The sequence below is a fragment of the Mustela nigripes genome, chromosome 13 (assembly GCF_022355385.1).
Source record: "Mustela nigripes isolate SB6536 chromosome 13, MUSNIG.SB6536, whole genome shotgun sequence".
Classification (NCBI taxonomy): Eukaryota; Metazoa; Chordata; class Mammalia; order Carnivora; family Mustelidae; genus Mustela; species Mustela nigripes.
Genome location: NC_081569.1, coordinates 28,214,195 through 28,240,690, shown reverse-complemented (window position 1 = coordinate 28,240,690; position 26,496 = coordinate 28,214,195). Strand labels below are relative to the sequence as shown.

The window sequence follows — 26,496 nt, the reverse complement described above, 5'->3', positions numbered from 1 at the left end:
TTCTTGGGCTGCCAGTTTCTTATATAGCTTGGTGTTACTCTCTTTAGCAAGCTTGTAATATTTTCAGTCCCTCTTCTCTTAGAGAAATTTATTTTACAATGGTGTTTATGTGTGAGGGGGTTTCATAATCGAACACTAGTGTTTGTGCGTTCACATCTGTCAATTTGCTTGAAGACAACAGCTCAAAAGAATTTTTCCACCTTTCATTCACGAATGTTGGTTCATATCAGTAGGGATATTTTAACATGACAGGTATTATGTGAGAGAGGGAATTATCCATATCTTCTGACATAACATCAGTGTTATGTTGAAAATTAACATTCAGCATTGTATCTCACTTTTTATTGTCTGCAAACCTGAAAGCAGGGAATTGGCATTTACAGAGTCAAGGACAAGAAGACATACAACTCCATGTAAATAACTTTTATGCTCCAAAGTGCTTCTGTGCTTTGTCAACATATATCTGTTTTCTAATCACCTTTCTTTTTGATATAGAAGATATGCCCTGGGTTGTTATTATCTTATACAGCTATATAGTTAAATATATAAAATAAAAATGGTACAGAATTCCATTTAGAGATGCTTCAGTTTGTGGTGGCTGATTTACTTGTGCTGCTTAAGCTTCTAACTTGATTTCCTTTTGACTAATTGTGTGGTCTTCTAACTAATGTATTAGAGTGAATGTTCTCTGTCTTTACTGCAAGCAGAAGATTTTGTCATTAAGTGTAGTTCAGAGATGACAAAATTTTTTTCCTCTTTTTATTCTTGGTAGATGACTTTAATCTTCACTCTACATATGGGAATATCTCATAGATCTCTTCTTTGTCTGCATTATGACTAGTGTATTTGAGTTTCAGGATTGATATTCTTTAATTATTCTTCATTCAGAGAACAAAATATTTATAGTTTAATTCCTGTTGACTTGAATATTAAGCTTCCTGTATTTTTAGTTTCTTCTTCTCACTTGGAATAATCTAATGTTCTAATAATAAAGGTTAATATTTAGTAAGGTTGACTAGCCCTTGACCTACCTGAAAGAGTCTATGTTAACTTACTCCAATTCAGCAAACTGTCATGCAACATAAAGATATATGATAATTTCAGGATTTCATGTAAAGTTCTTCAGTACATGTGAATTAAGTAGGAGTACTTTCTTAAACCTATAGATTGCAAGGGATTAACTAAAAGATGAAGATATCTTTCTAAACTAATATCCCTCTAATGGAAGAGTAAGGTAATAACTGTAAATGGTAAGTATACCATATAGTTTCAGAGAAAATTATTTGAAAAATCTGGTGATTCATTGGTGGTGGTTCCTAAACCTCTTTATAAGGATGGCAATATTTATGAGTTTATTTTTGCTGTTGACTGTCCCTCCAGCCTTACTATACACATTTCTCCTCTAAATGTGTTCATGTCCATCTCTCTTTCACTCAAATGCTTTCGTTTCCCCTCTTCCACCAATCTGTGAATAAATACTCCTTAAATCTTCAGATCAAAAAATTTTTTTCTCCAGAGAAACACTACAATCCAACTAGTTTCTCTTCTCACTGGCTCTATTTTTATGAACTAATTGCTGCTGTATCATTACTTCGCTTAATCTTAATTTTTGTTCAGTGTAACAAATGTCTCCTGTGTGCTTGTTGTAATGATGTGTGAGCTTGGTGGGGTAGGGAAGTATGCTCCAGGCAGGCTTCCCAGAGGAAGTGACCTTGAAGAGCAAGTAGGAATTTCCTATTCGTGCAAAGGGTAAGGATATATTGGCTAAGAGAACAGCGTGAGAACACATGGGATTCAGTATGGCTGTGGTGTGATAAAGGGGGGGGATATGAAATGAAGCTGAGGAGATAGGCATTAGCCAGGTCATTGAATACTTTAAATGTCGTCCTGTCCATTTTTCCTGTGGGTGAGCTTTGACTTCATTCTATGGAGAGTAGCCATGGAAGGGTCTGACACATTATGGTGTGTGCTGTGACAAGATTTTCATTTTAGAGTGATCATTATAAATGATTCTGGGGTAGGATAAGAGTGGGCCAGTTGGATTACTGAATTGGCCATATTGAGAGATAATGACCTGGATTTGAGTACTATTGATAGGGATGGAATTGAGAAAGTAGACTTGGAACATGTTTAGAGTAGAAATCAATGAGGTTTTAAGATGATTGGTGAACTGTGATTACTGCTAGACTTTTGGCATGTCTAAGTGGCTGCTGCATTGTTAACCAGAGCAGGGAACTGAAAGAGCGGATGGATTTTAGGAAGAGATGAAAAGCTCACTTTTGAACATGTTGAGTTTTTACCTATGGTATATTCAGGTGGGAATATCTAAAAACAACAGGATGTTGGAGTCTGAGGCTCAGGTGAAAGGTCAGAATTAGGGGTTATCATGTGAGGGGTCCTCCTAGTCCAAGTGGGAATCCAGAGTATGTATGCCAAAACGCTGAACCCTAAGAGGAAAAGGAAAAGAGAAACCCAAGACAGAAATGAAGAGAAGACTCTGTCTTTACCTAATTCCTCTTGAAAGGACAATTTTATCTTTTCTACATCCTCAATCAATACCTTAAATAGTATATTATGTAAAAGATACTCAATAAATGTTTGCCACTTATTTTGTTCAACTAGAAAGCATCTCATTTCCTTAGAGACTTGTTTCATATTTTATCCAATTCCATGACTTGATAAGAAAAATTTTTAAGTATTAATTTTAAGAAATTTTAATTCCAATATAGTTAACATATAGTGTTATGTTCATTTCAGGTATACATTATAGTGATTCAGTTCTCTTCATTACTCAGTGCTTATCATGATAACTGTACTCTTAATTCCCCTTACCTATTTCACCCATCCCCCCCCCCACCTCCCCTCTGGTAGCCACCAGTTTGTTCTCTATCTAGTTAACAGTCTGTTTTTTTTGGTTTGTCTCTTTTTCTCTTTGCTCATTTGTTTTGTTAAATTCCACATATGAGTGAAATCACATGGTATTTGTCATTTTGCTTAGGATTATGCTCTAGATCCATCCATTTTGTTGCAGATAAGAATTTTTTGTTTTTGTTTTTTTTTCTTGTTTTGTTTTGTTTTTACTTGACAGAGATCACAGGTAGGCAGAGGGGCAGGCGGGGGAGGGGAGAAGCAGATTTCCCGCTGAGCAGAGAGCCTGATATGGGGCTTGGTGGGACTTGATCCCAGGACCCTGGGATCATGACCTGAGCGGAAGGCAGAGGCTTTAACCCACTGAGCCACCCAGGCGCCCCTAGAAATATTTTTAATTCATATCATTTCATGAGCACCTACTGTGTACTAAGCATTGGGTTAAATACTTTACACATGTTATCTGATTTTATCTCTAAAATAACCCTTCATAAGTGGGTTTTATTATTTCCATTTTTGTATTTGAAGAACCTGAAGTTAAGAAAGATTAAGTGAATTAATAACTTTTTCACACATCTATGAAAAACTCCAGAATTCATTATCTTAACCACTACTGATGTTTGGAACAAAAGACCATTTGCCAGTCTTCTGTTTGGGTTCCACTGTGAGAATTATTCTAAACCAAAGGCTCTGATTTATCCTAAATTTTATATGGTCAGTCTTATGTAGATTAGCATAGTAGTTGGACACCTTTGTTCCTGAGTACAGTAAGCCTTTACTTAATTCTTTTTAACTTTCTGGGCCACTACTACTTTATTTTTCTATTAGCAGTTTGCACTAGATGAGTGCTAAATTGCTTATGGTTCTAAAATCCTATAAATCCACGATTTGAATATCTCAAAAACTATTCCTCAGAGTCTACTACCAGGTTTTAGAGATTCACAGACTAGAGGTTTAATGTCTCAATTAAAATTATATGCAAAACATGATTCATGTATATGCATTTTAGGGGAAATGCAATTCACAGTTTTCATCAGATTCTCATAGTTTTATGTCTCACCACTCTCCCTTCACCCAGAAGATTAAGAACTTAGTTTTAGAAATATTTTTGCATAGTATAATGAACTACAGTGCTTCATGAAATCCTGTCCTGAGTAGTTATTTTTAACAAGGTATTGTTATTCATTAGAAGTGATTTTCTGAGGTAAGGTTACTTTTTTTGGCTACTTAAACCCATAGTGTTTCCTAAAGTAAAACACCTCTTAGAGGACTTGAAAACAAGTCCTCTAAGTAGCACGAGTAACAGTTTGTCTCTGCTTAATGGTAAACTAAAGAATGGTTAATTAAAGAATGCTCAGTTTTAAAGTATGATTCAAATAACCTTCACTAATATTTATTTCCTACTTTGCATCTTCTTGTAGGAAAAGAGTATTTGAAGGCCATTTATAAGGAAAGAAGAGGAAGCAATGACATAATGCCTACAGTTGAAGCCAGTTAAACTGGGTTTGTACTTCCTTTTTTCATAATGTCACACATTTATTCTAGTCTTGAATCCCTTTTTTCAACCTCTTGCCTTGTTCCAGCATCAAATCTTATAATTTTGAAACTTACCTTACTATGGAAGAGACAAAGATGAATAAGAGATGCCCTTTTCAAAGTATTTGCAATATCTCTGTGAATAAGAAAGACAGAATGATAAAAAACTAGATAATAGTCTATTTTCAGATAAGAAGCTTTGAGAAGTTTGGTAAATTGCTCAAGGTCAAAAGCTCTTCAAACTCTCTCATTCCAAACCTCATTTGCCTTCTATTAGGTCATAATGCTCCTCATTTTATTTAGGTTTAGTTATTGTACAGTTGCCAATAACTGATTTGAGAACCAAGAAAGACCTCATAAATTTAATTTCAGGAATCTTTTTTGTTTTTTAAAAGATTTTATTTATTTATTTGACAGAGAGAAACACAGTGAGAAGAGGGAACACAGGCAGGGGGAGGAAGTGAGAGAGGGAGAAGCAGGCTTTCCACCCAGCAGGGAGCCCAATGTGGGGCTGGATCCCAGGAACCCAGGGTCCTGACCTGAGCTAAAGGCAGATGCTTAATGACTGAGCCAGCCAGGTGCCCCCAGGAATCTTTCTGATGAAGAAAAAGGAGAAAATTCCCTTGAAGTTTAGGAGATTGGAGAAGGGAAGTGTATGTGCCGAACACTGCTCTAGGGCCTTCACATGAATTAGCTCATTTAATTCACAATAACTAGGTGAACTCCTTGGTATTATCTGGTTTTATCCTTGTTTTAAAAATGAGGAGGGGCACCTGGCTAGCTCGGTTGGAGGAACACCTGTCTCTTGATATTGGGATTTTGAGTTCGAGCTCCAAAACAAAACAAAACAAAACAAACTTGGGGCACCTGGGTGGCTCAGTGGGTTGGGCCTCTGCCTTTAGCTCAGGTCATGATCTCAGGTCCTGGGATCAAGCCCTGCTTCAGGCTCTCTGCTTGGCGGGGAGCCTGCTCCCCCCCCCCCTTCTGCCTGCTGCTTTGCCTACTTGTGAGCTCTCTCTCTCTCTCTGTCAAATTGTTGCGAGCAAAACCCCTGCGTCCTGCCAGGAGGTTACAACGTATAAAGAAGAGATAGAGAGATGGATATGATGTAACTCACTTGATCTTTATTGGGACGAGGTCCGCACCACTATCGTGGCCCGGTCACGGTCTGCTGACGTTGTCACGGAGAAGGAGACGTCGCCTCACAATCTAGACAGAGAGGTCACCGCAGAAGTTGAGACTGAGAACCAGCGAGTGGTCGGCAACGAAACTGTCGGGGCGTCGGTAGCACCCGCGATGATGTTCTCCCGACAGGGAACTCGCTTCACCTCAGTCCAACGCGATGCCTCTTTATATACTGTGCTAAGTCTCCTTCATAAACATATTATATCACTTATTTTTCTTATGCTTACACACCAAAAACATACACACGTCGTAAACATGTTTTAGTTTACGATATTTCGCACAAGTTAAAATATTTACAACTTGTTACTCCGCGCTAATCTTATCACTACACGCATACGGTCTAGGCTTATTTGCTATGTGGTTAGTTTGTATTTTGTTTCTGTTTTTCATTTAGTAGGGGTTTGCACTTACTACATATTATTTATTTATTTATTCATTTATTTATTACACTTTATTTATTAAAGGTTCGTACTCACTACACAAATAAAATCTTAAAAAAAGAACTTGAAAAAAATAAAGATGAGGGGACTGAGACTCAGAGAAATAAATAAATTGCTCAAGATCACACAGCTAGTAACAAAGCTAAGCTAACAAAATCAGAATTAAAAGTCTTTAATTAGGAAAGGTTAGATAGTGTTTATTTCATGCCCATTGGCTTAAATATCACACAAGCCAAATGAATAGCTGGACAGTTTGGTTTGACCCCCTCGCTGTTAGTATCATCTGTAAACATTTTCAATTGGACTATTTACATCTTTTTATTTTATTACTGTTATTATTTTATTTATTTTACTATTTTTAAAGTTTACATCTTTTTAATGAGTTTTTCATTATAACCAGTTTGAAAAGGTAATTGTTTAAGCCATGGGAAAGAGGGACTTTCAAGCTCCCAGAATAGTGAATAGTATCCCATGCCAGAAGGGACTTTGCACAGAGTCAGGTCTCAGTCCGGCCTGCCCCAACTTTCCTCCTGACTTCTCTGGTCTGCAGACTCCTTAGCCTGCCTTTGGACTCCTTTTGTGAGATGAGAAGGTTGAGCTGATTGTTCCTTACCTCTCTTACGGCTATGTAAAGTTACTGTCTCAGTAAGAGGAGTTTCATGTGCTTCAAATGTAAATATCAAAGAATTTTTAGAGATGGAAGGAAAGTCTTTAGAGATCAGCTAAGGGAATCCTCCCATATGACAGATGAAGAAACAGAGACCCTCACCTTTGTGTGACACTTCGAACATTCAGAGCTTTCACATACATTAACCTCATACGAGCCTCACCGCAGTCTTCTGGATTAAATATTATCATTTTTGTAGAAATGAATTTGTGCAAGGTCTCGTAGCTGGGCCTAAAGTTTAAGAGGTTTGCTTGCTTAGTGGGATTAATTATATCCTGTGATGGAGTCCTGTTGTATGAGAAAGTGAGAATTCAGTGATTGATGAAGCAAGTCCAAGCAGGAACAGCAGACATTTCCCAGTACGAAAGTGGAATGATCTCAGCAGTATAAATAGCAGAAACAGAGAGGGAAGGAGGTGGCAAAAACTGAGGTCTGTGAGCTGATTTAAACTTTGTTTTCATTTATTCCTGGATTAGGAGTAAGCAGAACTGACTTTTAGTGGTGTTGTGTTTATCAATAGTGTAATATTTAAGTTGCTTTATCCTTAACAAAATAATTCAAACAGAAACTGTACTTTGTAATAAAGTATTAAAAAATTGTAGGTGAGCTAGGGGAACTTTAAACAGTTCATTTAGAAGGGGATCCTGAAAAAATAAATGAATAAGTAAGTGTAGGAAGCTAAGGTTCACACACAATTATTTATTTCATTGCATTTAGTGATACAAGGTGTTTTTGGTGTTTTATCCCCCGTTTCTGCTCTGTAGTAGGGACATGTCCCTTGGAAATGTTACCTGTTTCTGTGCCAGTGACTGGGTGCTAAACAACAAATTGCTTTACCTTGGTTCTTTCCTTCTTTCCATTTATTTATTTATTCATTCATCCATCCATCCATTCATCCATCCATCTATTTATTTATTTATTTATATTTCTAAAAAGGTTTTATTTATTTATTTGACAGAGACACAGTGAGAGAAGGAACACAAGCAGGGGGAGTGGGAGAAGGAAAAGCAAGCTTGCGGCCGAGCAGAGAGCCCACTGTGGGGCTCAATCCCAGGACCCTGGGATCATGACCTGAGCTGAAGGCAGCCCCTCATTTATTTGTTTTTCTAAGTTTTTATTTAAATTTCAGTTAGTTAACACACAGTGTAATATTAGTTTCAGGTCTATAATATAGTGATATACCACTTCCATACAACACCCAGCGGTCATCGTAACAAGTGCCCTCCTTAATCCCCATCCCATATTTAACTGCCCCCACCACCCACCTCTCCTCTGGTAACCATCAGTTTATTCTCTGTAATTAAGAGTCTGTTTCATGGTTTGCCTCTTATCTTTTTTTCCCCCTTTGCTTGTTTGTTTTGTTTTTCAAATTCCACATGTGAGTGAAATCATATGATGTTTGTTTTTTTCTGACTGACTTATTTCACTCAGCATAATACTAGTCTGTCTCCATCCATGTTGTTGCAAATGGTAAGATTTCATTCCTTTTTAGGACTGAGTAATATTCCCGTGTGTGTGTGTGTGTGTGTACACCACATTTTCTTTATCCATTCATCAGCCAGTGGACACTTGGGCTATTTTCTTAATTGGCTATTGTAGATAATGCTGCCTACTTTGGTAACTTTTTGTAAACAATCTATTTTTTTTTAATTGGAAAGAAAATTGTTTTAAAACTTGTATATGGATGTTAGCAGTTTTTCTTTTACAGTTTTGGTCTCCAAATTGTCTTTCCTTTAAAATGAGCTGATTTTTTTTTTTTTTTTTTTTGATTGCATGGTATGATGTTGCTTTCACTGTGGATATTACAATTTTATCATTAAGAAAATTCCTATTTTTCATTGTGTACTAAAGTTTTTTAAAATTATAAATGATATTCTGTAGAAGTAATGGAGCAGTTCTAATCAAAAAGGAAAGCAATGAAGGTGGAGTAAATGTAGAAAAAAAAATTGAAAGCAACATTATAAGATTTGATGTAAATTAGAGAGGAAGAATGTTCTTGAAATCTTTTTTCCTTGAGAGTCCTTTTAAAGATTCTCTTGCCCATCTGCTGATGGTCTTACCAAGCTCTGCCTCATAGCCCACTCCCATTCTCACCCCATTGCAGATCCATGGAATTCAGAGAAATGGCATTTGAGGACAAATTGAATAGACTGGTCTTTCATTCTTAATTTTATGTCTGATCTCAAAACTTGTGCAAGGGTTTTTTTCTTTTCTTTTCTTTTTTTTTTTTTTTTTTTTTTAAAGGGTTTTTTTTTTTTTTTTTTTTTTTTTTTTTTTTTTTTTTTGCAAGGGTTTTTTAAAATTGCCACTTTAAGGTTTGTTATTTAAAAAAAAAAAAAGATTTTACTTATTTGACAGAAGAGAGAGTGAGAGCAGGAGCGGGGGCCTGAGGGAGATGGGTAAAAGGAGAGAGACAAGCAGACTCCCTACTGAGTGGGGAGGCCAATGTGGGGCTCAATCCCAAGACCCCGAGATCTTGACCTGAGCTGAAGGCAGACGCTGAACTGATCCACTTTAAAGTTCTTTAAAGGAAAAACCAAAAAGGCCACTTCATAGTACTTGATACTTAATTTTTGTTTTGCTATAGCTTAGGAGCTGCTCTCCTAGAAACTTCCAAAATCTGATATAAACACTTTCATTAAACTGTGCCTATTATAATATGACTGTCATGCTTGCCCAGAGTATAGTGAGTTTTAAGGACTACAGTTAGCTTCTTGTTGGCCAGCTGTGATTCAGGGGTCATGGTAAAGTTCTGATATTTAGCTGAAGGCTTAAAATTTTTAAAGGTGACTGGGCTTTTTCCTGTGATTTGTGTTTCCCTTGTTTGGCATTACTGCTAAGGAGCCAGGCTTCCAGATTGGTGTCTCATTCACATTAAAACATTCCCTCTGTATGTGTATGGTCCATGTGATTCAAAAGGAATGATTTTAATAGATTAAGCCTTTGACTTTTAAGCTAATTATTTCTATAAAGAAATAGTTGGAACACTTTGTATTTTTCTGTCTTATTGACAAATCTGGTAGCACTAAATAAAGTGGTTTGCCAGATTTATTCAACATTAATACAGATTTGCTTTATTCTATGGAATTTGGTTTCTGTGCCAGGGTGCTTTCTAATATCACTTCTTACGAGACATATGGAATTATGGGAAATTTCAGATACTTTTTGATGTCATGTTCAGTAAATTTCAGGGTGATGGCAAGGGAAATACAAAGATGTTGATTTGTGTATGTTTGTATGTGAGTGTGATCTGACACCAAGGAAATATAAGAAACTGATTTGATGCTTTCTTCTTAAAGCTTAATATGGCAGTAGAGTTATAAGAAAATACTTGTTTTTCTTTTTCTAAATGTATTTCTATTTAACAAATATAGGTCAGGACTTCATTTTATATCTTGATGTATATTTTAAAGAGTTAAATGAGTTGATTCATATTTTTAAAAACCAGAAATATAGGTGATAAAGTGGAGTTACCGAATCTGCTGGCATATATTTGTAATATCAGTGCATTTGTCGTTGCCTGGGTATTTGAATTTACTCAGAAAAAAACACTATCACACAAGTAGAGTTAATCGAGTATTTGTTGGCATATATATGTGCCACCTCCATTTATTTTCATTTCTCAAATTGAGAAGGTTGGATGATTCTCATAAGTATTCAAAAATTATTCTGCTGGGTAAAATTGAGAGTATTGTTAATGATGTACTTTATGTTGGCTAGTTGAACATAATTTAAAAAGTTGATAATCATTTGCCCTCTGGTCTTTTTTTAGGAGAACCTATCTCCAAGCACAATTTAAACCAAAGACCATTAATTACAATCAGATTTTCTATGAACACTGATTTTTAAATTAAAAATTGTATAAGCTCCCTTGCTGACTTCGTTCATCTTTATATATAAACAAAATTTCAGTGAAAGATATTGTAGCCATGGGGCGCCTGGGTGGCTCAATGGGTTTAAAGCCTCTGCCTCTGGCTCAGGTCATGATCCCAGGATCAAGCCCTGGATCAAGCCCTGCTTTGGGCTCTCTGCTCAGCGGGGAGCCTGCTTCCTCCTCTCTCTCTCTGCCTGCCTCTCTCCCTACTTGTGATCTCTGTCTGTCAAATAGATAAATAAATAAAATCTTAAAAAAAGAAAGATATTGTAGCCTGAAATGTTGTTTGTCTGCAGGTCTTCTTCAGGAGATATGAAAGAATGTAAAAGATTTGGGGAACTCTAGATTTTCCATTCAGAGTTTTTTAAAAATATACTTTATCATATTATGTGAAACCATAGTCCTTATAGTCTGAGGCCTGGTTATTTCAAATAGGGGAGAATGGTATTATCTAAATATTAGCAGCTCAAAGCTAGTAAGTACAGTGAAATGTCCAGAGCCTCTTAAAAAGATCACATAAAACCAATAACAGAGAATATTGAAAGCCAGCTCACATTGTCTGAAGCAAAACTTAGAATCTACTTGAGTGCATAGAAATACTTCGTGTTCCTTGTTAATTTGGGGCAGTAAAAATGTAACAGCATGGAATAGGAATAGGTTTTAGAATAGAGAGAGACTTTGGAGATCATTTCATTATATCCTTCCATTTTACAATGAGAAACCAAATGTAAGAGGTTAAGTCACTCAGTATCAACCAAGTAGTGGCAGTAGTAGAACTAGAACACTCTGTCTTAACTGTTAAATCATTGATGATGGAACGTCAAAAATTGTAAGGGGACATAATGGTTATTATTATTGCTGTTTAAAAACTTTTACATACTTTTTTACTCTGTGAGCTCTTACACATGTACAAACTTGTGTAGTTCTCACTACAAATAGGGCATAGTAAGTCCTGTCCCCCCAGAAAACTATTTCAAGTTGTCCCCTTTTGTTCAGAACCTTTCTCTACATCCAACTAGTAAATAATATTATGTCAGTATTTTACAGATGCCTTTTATCAAATTAAGGTAGTTCTTATGTATTCTGAATTGTCTGAAGTTTTGTTATGAATGAGTGGGGAAATTTGTTAATTTTTTTTCTGTGTTTATCCAAATGGTCATATTGTTTTTCCTCCTTTATTCTGTTAATATGATTAATAGCATTGATTTTTTAAAAATGTAAAATCAGCCTTGCATTCCTTCTTACATATCGCTGAATTTGACTTGCTATTTTGTTAGAAATTTCTGCATCTATATTTGAGAGAGATATTGTGGTGTATTTTTCTTAAAAATGCCTTTTTGGGGTTTGGGAATCCAATCTGATGCTGGCCATATAAAACCAGTTGGGAAATGTTCCCTCCTCTACTTTGTAGAAGAATTTATGTCGGATTGGTATTACTTCTGTTTTTACATGTTTGATGGAATTCACCAGTGAGCCATTTGAAAATTTGGAGCTTTCTTTGTGAGGACATTTTTAAATTACAAATTTAATTTCCTTGGGGCGTCTAGGTGGCTCAGTCCATTAGACAGCTGCCTTCATCTCTGGTCATGATCTCAGTGTCCTGGGATTGAGCCCCACATCTGGCTCCCTGCTCAGCAGGGAGTCTGCTTCTTCCGCTCCCTTTGCCTCTGGAGCTCATGTGCTCGCTCGCTTGCTCTCAAATAAATAAATAAAATCTTCATAAAAAACCCAAATTTAATTTCTTTGACAGATAAAGGGCTATTCAAGTTATCTGTTACTTCCAGAGTCAGTATTGGTAATCTGTGTCTTTTAAAGAATTTGTCTATTTCATCTTAGATGTTAAATTTATTGTCATAAAATCATTCATAATAGGCTCTTGTTCTGTTAATATTTGTAGACTCTCAAGTTATGTTCCCCCTTTCATTCCTGATATTGATGATTTCTGGCTTCTTCCATTCAGTGTAGCTAGAGGTCTATCAATTTCATTGACTTTTTTTTTCTTTTCTTAGAACCTTTTTTTGGTTTCATTCATCTTTCCGGTTTTTCAGTTGTCTGTTTTATTGATTCCTATTCTTGGTCATTTTGTAAGTGTCTACTTATTTTGATTTAATTTGTTCCCTTTTCTTCTAGCTTTTTATGGTGGAAGACTAGGTTATTGGTTTTGACCTTGGCCCCCCAATAAAAGCATAAAAAACCTACAAATTTCCTCAAAGCACCTTTTTATGTTCATTCATTTCAAGATATTTTCGGATTTCCCTTGTGATTTTTTTATTTGGCCCTTGAATTATTTTAGAAGTATATTGTTTAATTTGTAAATGTTTAGGAATTTTCTAGATATCTTTGTTATTGATTTCTAATTTAGTACCATTGTGGTAAGGGAACATACTGTGTATAGTTTCAATCCCTTTAATTCTTTTTTTTTAATATAATTTTTTATTTTTTATAAACATATATTTTTATCCCCAGGGGTACAGGTCTGTGAATCACCAGGTTTACACACTTCACAGCACTCACCAAAACACATACCCTCCCCAATGTCCATAATACCACCCCCTTCTCCCAAACCCCCTCCCCCCAGCAACCCTCAGTTTGTTTTGTGAGATTAAGAGTCACTTATGGTTTGTCTCCCTCCCAATCCCATCTTCTTTCATTTATTCTTCTCGTACCCACTTAAGCCCCCATGTTGCATCACCACTTCCTCATATAGGGAGATCATAGGATAGTTGTCTTTCTCCGCTTGACTTATTTCGCTAAGCATGATACGCTCTAGTTCCATCCATGTTGTCGCAAATGGCAAGATTTCATTTCTTTTGATGGCTGCATAGTATTCCATTGTGTATATATACCACATCTTCTTGATCCATTCATCTGTTGATGGACATCTAGGTTCTTTCCATAGTTTGGCTATTGTGGACATTGCTGCTATAAACATTCGGGTGCACGTGCCCCTTTGGATCACTACGTTTGTATCTTTAGGGTAAATACCCAGTAGTGCAATTGCTGGGTCATAGGGCAGTTCTATTTTCAACATTTTGAGGAACCTCCATGCTGTTTTCCAGAGAGGTTGCTCCAGCTTGCATTCCCACCAACAGTGTAGGAGGGTTCCCCTTTCTCCGCATCCTCGCCAGCATCTGTCATTTCCTGACTTGTTGATTTTAGCCATTCTGACTGGTGTGAGGTGATATCTCATTGTGGTTTTGATTTGTATTTCCCTGATGCCGAGTGATATGGAGCACTTTTTCATGTGTCTGTTGGCCATCTGGATGTCTTCTTTGCAGAAATGTCTGTTCATGTCCTCTGCCCATTTCTTGATTGGATTATTTGTTCTTTGGGTGTTGAGTTTGCTAAGTTCTTTATACATTCTGGACACTAGTCCTTTATCTGATCAATCCCTTTAATTCTTAAGACTTACTCCTGGCTCAGCAGATGGTCTGTCTTGGTAAATGTTTCATAGGCAGTATAAAAATTTATATTTTTATTTTGTTGGTTTACATATTCTATAAATGCCATTTCAGTTGAGAGTACTATTCTAGTCTTCTTTATCTTTGCTGATAAAAGAAAAGAAAAGAAAAGAAAAGAAAAGAAAAGAAGTCTTCTTTATCTTTCGCTGTACCTGTTCTTCCAGTTACTGAGAGAAATGTTGATGTCTCCAACTGTATTTGTATACTTGTTTGTTTTCTCCCCTCAGTTCGTCAGTTTTTGCTTCATGTGTTTTGTACTTCTGGTATTCTGTACATACACACTTAGAATTATTCTGTGTTCTAAATGAATTGACCCTTGTTCATTGTGAAATGTTCCTCATTATCTTTGGTAATATTTGGTTTGTCTTCTATTTTATCTGGTATCAATATGGGTATTCCAGCTTTTTTAAGATTTTGATGTATTGCGTATATCTTCCATCCTTTTACTTTTAACCTGTTTCCTTATTTTAGTGTGGAATTTTGATAGCTAACATATATTGATCTTACTTTTTTATTCGGTTTTTAATTGGACTATTTAGACAATTAACATTTAACTTATTTATCGGTGTGTTTGGGTTTAAATCTATCATCTTGCTGTTTGTTTTCTATTAACCCTTCCTCTGAATTAATTATACTTTTCTATTTAATCTTCCCTGTTGGCTTATTCCCCTACTGGCTTATTCTTTGTTCTACCTATTTATTTATTTTAGAGGTTACTCTAGGCTTTATACTGTGCCTTTTTAGTTTACTACATTCTATTATCAAATAATATTCTATCACTTCTCATATAATGTAAGACCTTTATAAGTATTTTTCCATTGCCTCGCGGTCATTTTTTTCTTTCTGCACTTCTTTATTATTATTATTATTATTTTAAATTATTTTTATTTTTTAACTTTCTTTTTTCTTTAAGATTTTATTTATTTATTTGACAGAGAGATCACAAGTAGGCAGAGAGGGAGAGGGGGAAGCAGGCTCCCCGCCAAGCAGAGAGCCCAAAGTGGGGCTCGATCCCAGGACCTTGGAATCATGACCTGAGCCAAAGGCAGAGGCTTAACCCCCTGAGCCACCCAGGCTCCCCTATTATTAATTATTATTATTAAGTAATCTCCCTACCCAGTATGGGGCTCAGACTCACAACCTTGAGGTCAAGAGTCACATGCTCTACTGACTGAGCCAACCAGGTGCCCCAAAGTGTCTTGAAGTTCACTGATCTCTTTTTTTGCAGAGCATAAACCACTGTTTGTCCCATCCAGTGAAATTTTGACTTTGAATATTATATTTATATTTTTTTAATTGCTAGAAGTTCTATTTGGCTCTTTTAGAAAACCCCCCATTTCTCTCTTCACTATATTCCTGTTTTCAGTTATGTTCTTGAATATGCAACATACTTGTAAGAGCCCTTTCAATGCCTTTGCTCCATTAATTCCTCCATGCCTTTTATTTCCAGGTTTGTCTCTCTCTGTTGAATGATATTTTTCTGGTTGTGTGTCACATTTTCCTGTTTCTTTGTCCAGTAATTTTTAACTCAATGTCACATATTTGCGAATTTTATATGATGAGTCCTTGTTTTTGTGGCATTCCTTTAAAGAGTATTGGACTTTTTCCTGACCGGCATTATAAATCGCATATTAGTTTGATTTTTTCCTAAGCTTTCAAGGTCCTTTCAGGTGGGTCTATAGTAGCTTTTATTCTAGGGTTACTTTCCTTTTGCTTCTGTGGTGTGGATCTTCTGGGGTCACTACTGCCTTGTATATTCAACAAGGTTTTTCCCTTCTTGCTTGAAGGAACTTTGTTGAAATCTTGGCCCCATGTCAGCTCTGAGAAGCCTTTGTCTTACAACTCCCTGGTAACTTTCTTTCCTTAGATATTCTTGTTAGCTGGTCTAAGGAAATTTTACTCTTCTCATGTACAGGTTTTTATTTGGCTAAAAACTCTAGGGAACCCTCATTGAAATTATTGGAACTTTCTCTCCTCTCTGGAACTCTGCCCCATAAATTCTAGCCACCTTGGCCTCCTTGCACTTTTTTCTCTGTTTCCTCAAGTCAACAAGATTGCCAGGTTCTGTCTGGTTCTTCCTCCCTGCTCAGGAGTGGTTAATTGCTTCCTGACTGAGAAGGTGATGGTAGGCCTTGCCTTGTTTGTTTCCTTTTTTCTTTTTCAGGGATCACGGTCCTGCACTGCCTGTGTCTGAAAATAGTCCTTTCCCTATATTTTATCCTGTGTTCTAGCTGTTTGCAGTGGGAGGATTATTCTAGACCTGCTGAATCCCTCATGGTCAGAAATGGAAACTGAATCATTCCAGAATGAATTTTTAATACTTAACGCCTTTACAAAATTCTCAAGCTCTCAAGCAGATTTTTTACCTAACATTTAACCATTGATTCACTTTTCCTCAGTATTGTTATAAATGATCTTTTATCAACTGTAGGAATGTTTGTTTATTTTTCAATTCAAAGTCCATTACAAACTTTAAATCAGAAACTGACCCAAGGAAAATGATTTATCATACCTCATAAATCTCACAAATGAGGGAAATGAATTTTTGAATATGTAAAAATTCAATATAATGGGATGGTCATTTTAAATATAAAATTATTACTTAAAACTTCATTAGAAACACAAAACACTAAACATACCAGTGGGTAAGTACTTAAATGAACCATTTGATGTAATGTTTTAAAGTATTAACCCTATCATTGTAGAGTGTAAACATGTTCAGTATACTTTAGACCAGGAATTGGCAAACATTATCTGTAAAGGGCCAAATAATGTATTTTAGACTTTGTGGGCCATATGGTCCCTGTTATAACAACTCTGCCTTTGAGAGTACAATAGCAGCTATAAGCAATACGTTAAAAAATGAGCTAGCGGTGTTCTGATAGATCTTTATTTCTAGACAACAAAATTTGAATATCATGTAATTCTTTACATCTAAGATACTCTTTGTCTTTTTTTCCAACTGTGTAAAAATGCAAAAGTTGTTCTTACCTTGTGGGCTATATATAAACAAATGGCTCATCAGATTTGGCCCCTGGGTCATAGTGTGACAGTCCCTGCTCTAAATTATTAAAAAGCTCCTGGGTAAGCTGTAGGATCTTAGTGGAGTGTTATGTTTTAATTTCAAAGTGATATTTTTATTTGAACTATTATCTACTATTAGTTAGCAAAGTAAACAAGATCATACAATATGGAGCCAATGTTTTGATTGATGGATTGATAGATTGACTTTAGAGATGGGTGTGGTGTGAGGGAAAGGGAGAGAGAAAATCTCCAGCAGACTTCCCCCTGACTCAATCCCATGACCCTGAGGTCATGACTTGAGCCCAAGTTAAAAATCAGATGCCTAACTCACTGAGCCAACCAGGTGCCCTGCTTTAACAGATTTTTAATGTCAAAGGTTATATCAGGGATTCCTCAGGTAATTGGCATACTTAGTTTAAAAAAAAAGTTAAGAATTTAAAATAATCATTATTTTATTGTTTTCATTATATAGGAATTAATAAATAGGTTTAAAATCAGGACAGTTTCCTCATTTTTTAAAAAATTGCAGTGTAACTGGCATATAACTTAATATTAGGTGAAACTGTGTATTTCAGATATAGAACATGATGATTTGATATTTGTATATATATTGCAAAATGATCATCACAATCTAGTTAACATCCATCACCATACAAAGTTACAGAATTGTTTTTCTTATGATGGGAACTTTTAAGATTTATTCTGTTAACGACTTTCAAATATGCAATACAGTATTATTAACTATGGTCACCGTGCTGTATATTACATCCCTATGACTTATTTATTTATAATTGGAAGCTATACTTTGTGACCATGCTTTTTGATGAGTGTGCTATTTCTCACAAATTCTCGTTTGTTTGAATAATTCAGAAACTTTTCCATCAATATTTTAAATTCATTCCTATCTCATGACATGTATGTCTTAAGTCTGGAACATTGTTCTAAATTATTGCATGTATGGCTTATTTCATTCAGTTTTAACTTGAACATCATGTCCTCAGAGGTCTTCCTTGATGCACTATCTAAAAATATCTATACCTCCCCAATCTCTTTATAACACCCAGTTTTATTTTTTTCAGAGTGTCTGAAATTAGTTATTTGTCTCTTTCTGTATTACAATGGAAACTCAATGAAAGAAGAGTTCTTGCCTCCCTTATTACTTCTTTATCTCTCCAATATTGCCTTTCATTTAGTAGGCCCTAAGTATACAATTTACTTGTGGTTGGAAAGATGAATAAATGAAAGTATGGCTAATACATGATTTGTAGAAATATTTGACATGGTAATTAATATACATTATGAATTGCTAAAAGGAAAACAGTAACTTTACCTCAATTTATTTCACTACAGAATTACTTTCTTTTTAAGCATAGAGCTATATTGGGATAGAGTCTATTGATAATTTGGTTTTTTTCTTTTTAATTTGTAATAATTTGAAATTTACACACAAGTTGTAAAAATAATAATTTTTCCTGACTCATTTGAGGGAGTAAGTTGCTGACCTTATCACCTCTGAATACTTTAGAGTCTATTTTCTACAAAAATATTCTCAAAAAAAAAAAAACTAGATAAAATTACTGCAATCAAGAATCTAATATTGATAGATTAGCACTAATACACAAGTCATGCAGATTGTCCTGGAATACAGTGGTAAAAATGCCCATAAAAGAAAGAGATACAGCATAAAGGGGGCCTCAAAATTTGCATTTGTATTCTTTTTGATTTCATGGTTTGATGTCTAAATTCAGATGTGCACAGGAGACTAAGTAGAGCGTCGAGGAAAATGATAGCTGATGTGAGAAGTTGTTCAGGTGATATTTCTAATCAGATTTTAAGTTTGAGTCCTATTAAACACATTAGGGTTTTTGTTGAAATCTTAGAAGGCTCCTGTCTTAGAAGTAAAGACTATAAGCCCGAAGGGATTTATTCTATTAACGTACTATTCTATTTATTCTACTAACATAACTATTCTATTAATATAACTATTAACATACTTCAAAAAAGGGTAACAAAATACAGAGTTTCTATAGCATATCATCTGTATTGTGCAGTATAGAATAAAAAATTATTAATCATGTGAAGAATTAGGAAAATATTACCCATAGTTGAGAAGAAAAGTCAATATGGATGTTAGTTAAGGGACAGTAACTTTAAACCAGCTAATATATAATATATAATATATAATATATATATTATATATATATATATAATTTATGTAATGGTGACTATCTCTGTAGAGAGAGAGGTAGAAACTATTTTTTTTATTATGATCAGTTAGCCAACATATAGTACATCATTAGTATTTGATGTAGTGTTCAACGATTCATCAGTTGCATATAACACCAGCGCTCATCACAATTCATGCCCTTCTTAATACCCATCACCCGGTTACCCCATCATTTGGCCTCCCTCCCTTCTGTAACCCTCAGTTTGTTTCATGGAATCCAGAGTCTCTAATGGTTTGTTTCCCTCTCTGATTTATTCTCCTTCAGCTTTCCCTCCCTTCCCTGTGGGCCTCTGCACTATTCCTTATGTTCCACATATGAGTGAAACCATATGATAATTGTCTTTCTCTGCTTGACTTATTTTACTTAGCATAATCCCCTCCAGTTCCATCCATGTCCATGTAAATGGTAGGTATTCTTCCTTTCTCATGGCTGAGTAATACTCTATTGTAATATGAACCACCTCTTCTTTATCCATTCATCTGTTAAAGGACATCTTGGCTCCTCCCACAGTTTGGCTATTGTGGACATTGCTGCTATGAACATTGGGGTACAGATGTCCCCTTCTTTTCACTACATCTTTATCTTTGGGTTAAATACCTAGTAGTGCAATTGCTGGACTGTAGGGTGGCTCTATTTTTAACGTCTTACGGAAACTCCATACTGTTTTCCAGAGTGTCTATACTAGCTTGCATTCCCACCAACAGTTTAAGAGGGTTCCCCTTTCTCCACATCCTCAACAACATTTGTTTAGAAACTATTAAAAAAAAAAAAAAGGAAATTATAGAACTGGAAATATAATACTGAAAATAAAAAATTCACTGGATAGACTTAATAGCAGATGAGAGATGGCAAAAAGGGGACCTTGACAGATCTGTAGAAATTATCTTTCTCTGAAAAACAGAGAAAAAGATTAAAAGAAAAGAAAAAGGGGCACCTGGGTGGCTCAGTGGGTTGGGATGCTGCCTTCGGCTCAGGTCATGATCTCGGGGTCCTGGGATCGAGTCCCGCATCGGGCTCTCTGCTCAGTGGGGAGCCTGCTTCCCTTCCTCTCTCTCCACCTGCCTCTCTGCTTACTTGTGATCTCTCTCTGTCAAATGAATAAATAAAATCTTAAAAAAGAAAAGAAAAGAAAAAAACACAGAAGCTCAGTGACCAGTGGGATTACAATCAGTCAACCTCATGTATATTAAACCTAGAAGGAAAAGAGAGAAAATGGACCAGAAAATTTTTTAAATAATTATAGACTGAAAACTTACCAAATTTAGCAAAACACTAATTTGAAGAGCCAGGAAGCTCAATGAAATCCAAGAAAAATAAATGAAAACTAAATCTAGGCACATAGTGGTTACACTTCTAGAAACCAAAGATCAAGAGAAAAGTCTTGAAAACAGCCAGAAAACAATAGAAACCAGTGTAGCCAGGGTAACAATAATATTAATGACTACCAACTTATTGGAATAATGGAAGCCAAAAAGTATCTTGAATAAGAATAATATATCTTGAAAGAGCTATGAGGGAAAAAAGTACCTTTCAACTCAGAATGTTATACTGATTATAAATGTCATTCAAAAATGAAGGTAAAATAAAGATGATTTCAGATTTTTAAAAAAGTAGATAATTCATTGTCAGCAGACCTACAATGTAAGAAGTAATAAAAGAAGGTTTTTAAGTTGAAGGGCAGTGATACCAAATGGAAACTGTTGTATAGGAGAAATGAAAACCACCAAAAACGATAAATATAAAATGCTTACTTTTTTTTCCTTCTGTTATTTTCTTTAGAAGAAAGATGACTTTTTTTTTTTCTTTTTGAAAGCTGAGGTCTTAAAGCAAAAGTTAAAACCATTTTACTCTGGGTTTTATAATAGAAATAGAGGTATGATATATGATAACATTAACAAAAAGGGTTTTGTAGTAAATGGAATGATATCATTGCAAGATTCTTATGCTTTGCATGATATTCAATATTAATTTTAAGTAACCAGTGGTTATTTGAGGATGCATATTCTTAGAGTATCATACCCTAATAGAAATATCCAGCAATTAAAGTAAAATATCGCAAGTATTTGATTAACTGAAGTTAAGGCAGAAAAATGTAGAATAGAAACAAAACAAAACAAAAAGCAGGAAATAATAGAAATAGAAAACAAACAACAAAATGGTAGTTTTGAGCCCACTCATTTCAGTAATCGTATTACATATTGATGAACTAAACTCTCCAATTAAGAGTCAGATATTCAGGGGCGCCTGGGTGGCTCAGTGGGTTAAAGCCTCTGCCTTCGGCTCCGGTCACGATCCCAGGGTCATGGGATCGAGCCCCACGGCGGGCTCTCTGCTCAGCGGGGAGCCTGCTTCCTCCTCTCTCTCTCTCTGCCTGCCTCTCTGCCTACTTGTGGTCTCTACCTGTCGAATAAATAAATAAAATCTTTAAAAAAAAAAAAGTCAGATATTCAGACTGGATAAAAATACAAGACCCAACTCTACCCTGTCTACAGATTGCACATATGAAATGTTAGGGTTTAATTAAACACTGTTTATGTCTCTTTGGGTAAGATTTCAATGGCTATATTATGATGGAATACCTACAAGTCTGAAAATAAATTATCCAGAAAAAATAATTTGGGAGCTGAGAGGACAGGAAAGCAGGATGGATTACAGGAGGATAATGGAACACTACATTGAGAAGAGATTCTAGGTTCTCATTTCAGTTTTGCCACTGACCAAACACCTACCCTTGGGAAAATACTTTTCTTCTACTTTGCTAGGTTACCAATATGTATATACCCATGTGTTCAATTTTTTTTCACATTCGGATTTCAAAGTAAAATTGGCATAAATTGCATTTTTCTTTTTGAAAGACTCCTCTAATAATGGAAAGAAGACTGAGTAATTTTACCACTGTGTCTGTTATCCTGGACATCATTGTTTACCTATCTATCATCTATCTATCTACCCTTCCTTGATGATAATCCTCATATATGCCACTTAATGTTTTTGTTAATATTATTATGTGCCACATAAAGTAGAGGTATAATCATTGTAAAAATATTGGGTGTTATTTTCATCATGAGTAACCCAATCGTGTTGGAGTTAGACATTGTTTGATGGTACACAAACAGAAACTTCCATTTTAAAATGCATTTCTGATGTCTTAATATTTATTTATTGAAATGTTCAACTCTGTAATAAGCACAATCAGGAATCAAAATTAAAAAAATAATTACATTTCTCTTTATCTTTCTACATAACTCTTGTAGTTATTTTTCTTATATCTTGTGTTACATAGAAAATAAATGAGGGTTTGTGCTTGTTTGAATGTACAGATAATTGGTGTCCCAGAGTCAGAAACAGATAGGAATTTGTTCATTTAATTTTAGGGGATACCTTGTATACCAAATTATAATGTTTCATATTTGAGCCTAAAGTAAAATTGCAAAGTAGCTGGAAAAGCTTTCGCATTTGGAGATACCTACTTCTATATTTTACAAAGGGTGTATCAACGTTGGACATTGTTACTTTTTTAGAATTGGATTTTTATAAAGATGAAGTAAGGTTTAATATTTCTCATTCAATTAATGCTCTTACCTTTGACTCTTACAAATAGCTGAAAACAGAAGAGTTCAAAGACAATCAAGTGAAGTCTTAGGAAGTTTCAAGTGTGTCACTGCTAGTTTGATTCTTATACATTACTTGGTTCTTAATTGAGTGTGTAGGATTCTATCCATGTGTCCACTTAAGTAAGGAAGTTACTTCTTAAATGAATAAGACTAATTATAACTGTTGAATGAGGGTGAAATTAAGAACATTCTAAAGGAAAGAAAAATGTCCAGTGTATCAATAACTAGTTTACTCCAATTCAGCTCTTTATTTTTTTTCTCTTGCAGTAAACATTACAGTCTTCAGAAAATAAGTTAAGGAATCCAAGGCAAGGAAGAAAGTAAATTCATCCTGGAAGGACTCAAAGCACTTTGAAATTTTAAACGAATGTAATGATAGCTGCTAAAACCACCTTTGTCACCATAATGGGTGAAGTACTTCAAATTTAAACGGTAACCAGAATTTTCATATCGTGTTACACTTCCATCGAGAACTTTATATGACTTGAAAGGATTTCTTTTTAATTTTAAATATTTACCCTACAAATACCAAAGTATAGTTAAAGCTGAAAACTTTATAATTTATTTGGCATAGTCAGGTCTTTGTTTTGGCCCTTCATGTTGACCCTGATAGTGCTCAAAAGAATTGTTGTTTTTTCCCCAGGTTATGAACTCCTTAACATAGAAACAGATAAGCTTATTTGAGTAGAAATATAGCATAGTACTAGTCTATTTATAGGTCCATTCTTCACCAAATATTTTTCCTTTCATAGAAATAACTTGGACAGCATGAAATGGTAGCATATGCAAAGGTTTTTTAGTCTTGTTTTCTGAACTTTCTTTTTGTTTTTAGTTTCCTTACTCTTGATCTTTGTGCCTTTCTACCTGACATCTTTTTATTTAATCATTATTTTCTCCTTTGCCCCTTCTCAGGAATTTAGAGTTATTAGAAACAAGAATCCAGAGTAGAAAAGAAGAGAAAAACTGGAAAAGATTATAAAATTATTTCTTGTGAAATTACAAGGACTGTTGCATTTCAGGTAGAACAGAAAGCAATTGTAGAAAGACTTAAGACTGTTTGTCAGTCTTCTTAAATCTCCTTGATCTTAGGCCATAATTGTTACAGTGCATGTTTGGTAAAGATTAAAATGTTTGCAAAATTTTTAAGGCATCTTAGTGAACAATTCATTTTTAGTGTACTAATTTGATTTTGACAGTAAGCATTTGTTTGAGTCACTGTATCTTGGTAGTGAATGGGTGCAATTGACTAAAAACTAGATTCCTGTGGTGAACTGCATATGTGAAAATCAATCAAAGAACTATCAATTGCTAGTCCTAATAATTCTAAGGAATACACCACCTATTTCAAGGACTTTATTCAAACTGACAAGTGTAACCCAGGATAAAGTGTACCTATTATAATTCTTTCCTGTGCTAACATTAACCTTGATTTAAAAAAAAAAAAAAACCTGAACATTGATATTTTTAAAAACTTCTCCAATTGTTGCTTTAAACCTCTATGTAGGGTAGGTATAGTTAGCACTTCTCCATGCTCTTGTCACTACCACCCATGTAGTAGCATTTAGTCCTTTCTAAATGTCCGGTAAATTCTTTTTACTTCTCAACCATTAAAAAATGATGTTGAAGAAAGCAACTTTTGAAACACTAAAGAAATTAAAGTGCCGAATATTCATTTACACAGGTAAGGTAGTATGTAGAAAGTCATCACATATTCTGTCTTCCTCGGTGATGATCTCAGTTTTCTTTACCCATTTAATTATGTGTGCTTCTATAATCTTATATAACCATAGTTTCTTTAATGAGATTAATACATTAAACATCAAAAACAAACAATATTGTCAGAATTTTTACTGTGGTACCTTTACCACTCTTTATCAAACTCTTAATTCCATTAAATCTGTCTCTCAGTATTTTTGGTAACTATGGATAGGATCATTGAAATCTTTAGATAGTGGATATTTCCAAGTGTTAATTTCTACTTTTCTCACTGCCAATTTTTTTTCGGTGTTATAATGTTATCAAGGAACAGACTAGGATAGAACTCGACCTCTCTACAAAATAGAAGAACTGCACTGATTCTCCAGATTCTAGCCCAGTTCAAAAGTCATGTAACTCACATCCATGAGGTACATAAAATTAAAGAAGACCATCTGTATTTACATATTTAATTTTTCTGGCCTCATTCAAGCTAAGTCCCTCTAAAATCCCAAGTCTGTGATGTTTGAAAAAAGAATGGAATTAGATTTCTAGTTGTACAATTAACAGGATTTCTAACTTGTACAATTGGGAGTTCAAATTTCTAATTGTGCAAACTACCATGGACACTTTAAAGAGGCTAATATTTAAACATTCTAGCTGCATGATGTTAAAGTGAAGTCAAACACCCAGTTTTATCTAAATTCATTTCATTAGCTTAAAGTTGTGATCATTGGGGATATGTTCTTGCAGAGTACAAGACCACTCTAAACAATATATCCATCTAGAATCTTATAAAGCTTGGTAGGCCTTTAGAACATCCTCTACAGCACCTTTATTTTGCAAAACTCTCCTTATGAAGGGAAGTCTGTAAAATTTGCACAGAAAAAAAGGAATTAAAAATAATAGAGATTAATGTGTATTGAGTGATTACCTTATGCTAAGCACTGGGATCAGTGTTTAATATGCATTATCTTGAGTTTCACAACTGTATTTGACATGGGTCTTATTGAATATATCCATTTTACATATGAGGAAGCACATTCTCAGAAAAGTTAATTGCCCTGCATCAGGTTTGTTATTTGTAGAGCCAGTTCTGTCTGACTCCACAGCCTGAGCTCTTAACCGGAAGTATGTTCTAGTTTACAAATACTCATTACGGTGTGTTGCAGTTGCTTGCTTATGTAGTGAAAGCTAGCAAATTATTATTAGCGGCATGCTTATCTCAGCTTTGTGAAGTTATACTCCCTCGTGGTATGTATCATGTTCCTTTTGCAGCATCAATTTCACTTTGTCAGTAATTTATCATTATTTCGATTGTTTTTAAAATGTTACTTACTGTATAAAAAATGATCCACTCCCAAGTAAAGGCTAAGTTACTTGAAGGTGATCTCAGTAGATCCACATTTCATTTGAGTTAGAAACTTAAAAGACAGAGAAAGGTAGGAGACAGGGGTAGGGGAAATGCAAAATGACCTTTGCTCAGCTGTCATCCCTTAAAGTCTTACTTGCCTTTCCCTTTATCCCTGGAAATTTTTCATTGTTTTTCAGTCTCAGAAACTGATACTATCCCTAAAGACTAAAGTAGTAATGAATCCAATGGCATAATTTTTTTTGTTAAATTTACATATGGCCCCTTCAAATAGATACTTCATATTTTTTTTATTATTAATTTTTTATTTTTTATAAACATATATTTTTATCCCCAGAGGTACAGGTCTGTGAATCACCAGGTTTACACACTTCACAGCACTCACCAAAGCACATACCCTCCCCAATGTCCATAATCCCAGCCCCTTCTCCCAAACCCCCTCCCCCCAGCAACCCTAAGTTTGTTTTGTGAGATTAAGAGTCACTTATGGTTTGTCTCCCTCCCAATCCCATCTTGTTTCATTTATTCTTCT

General features: G+C 35.0%; 1 protein-coding gene across 4 annotated transcripts in view; it reads left to right on the top strand.

Moving 5' to 3' along the window:
- The window catches only part of PEAK1 (pseudopodium enriched atypical kinase 1), a 312,205-nt gene that overhangs the window by 125,050 nt on the left and 160,659 nt on the right, over positions 1–26,496 (top strand). For all 4 annotated transcript variants that reach the window (XM_059371768.1, XM_059371770.1, XM_059371769.1 and 1 more), the window contains 2 exons: positions 4,290–4,371; positions 23,165–23,329. The gene's annotated coding sequence lies outside the window, so the exon portion shown is untranslated. The remainder of the gene's footprint in view (positions 1–4,289; positions 4,372–23,164; positions 23,330–26,496) is intronic.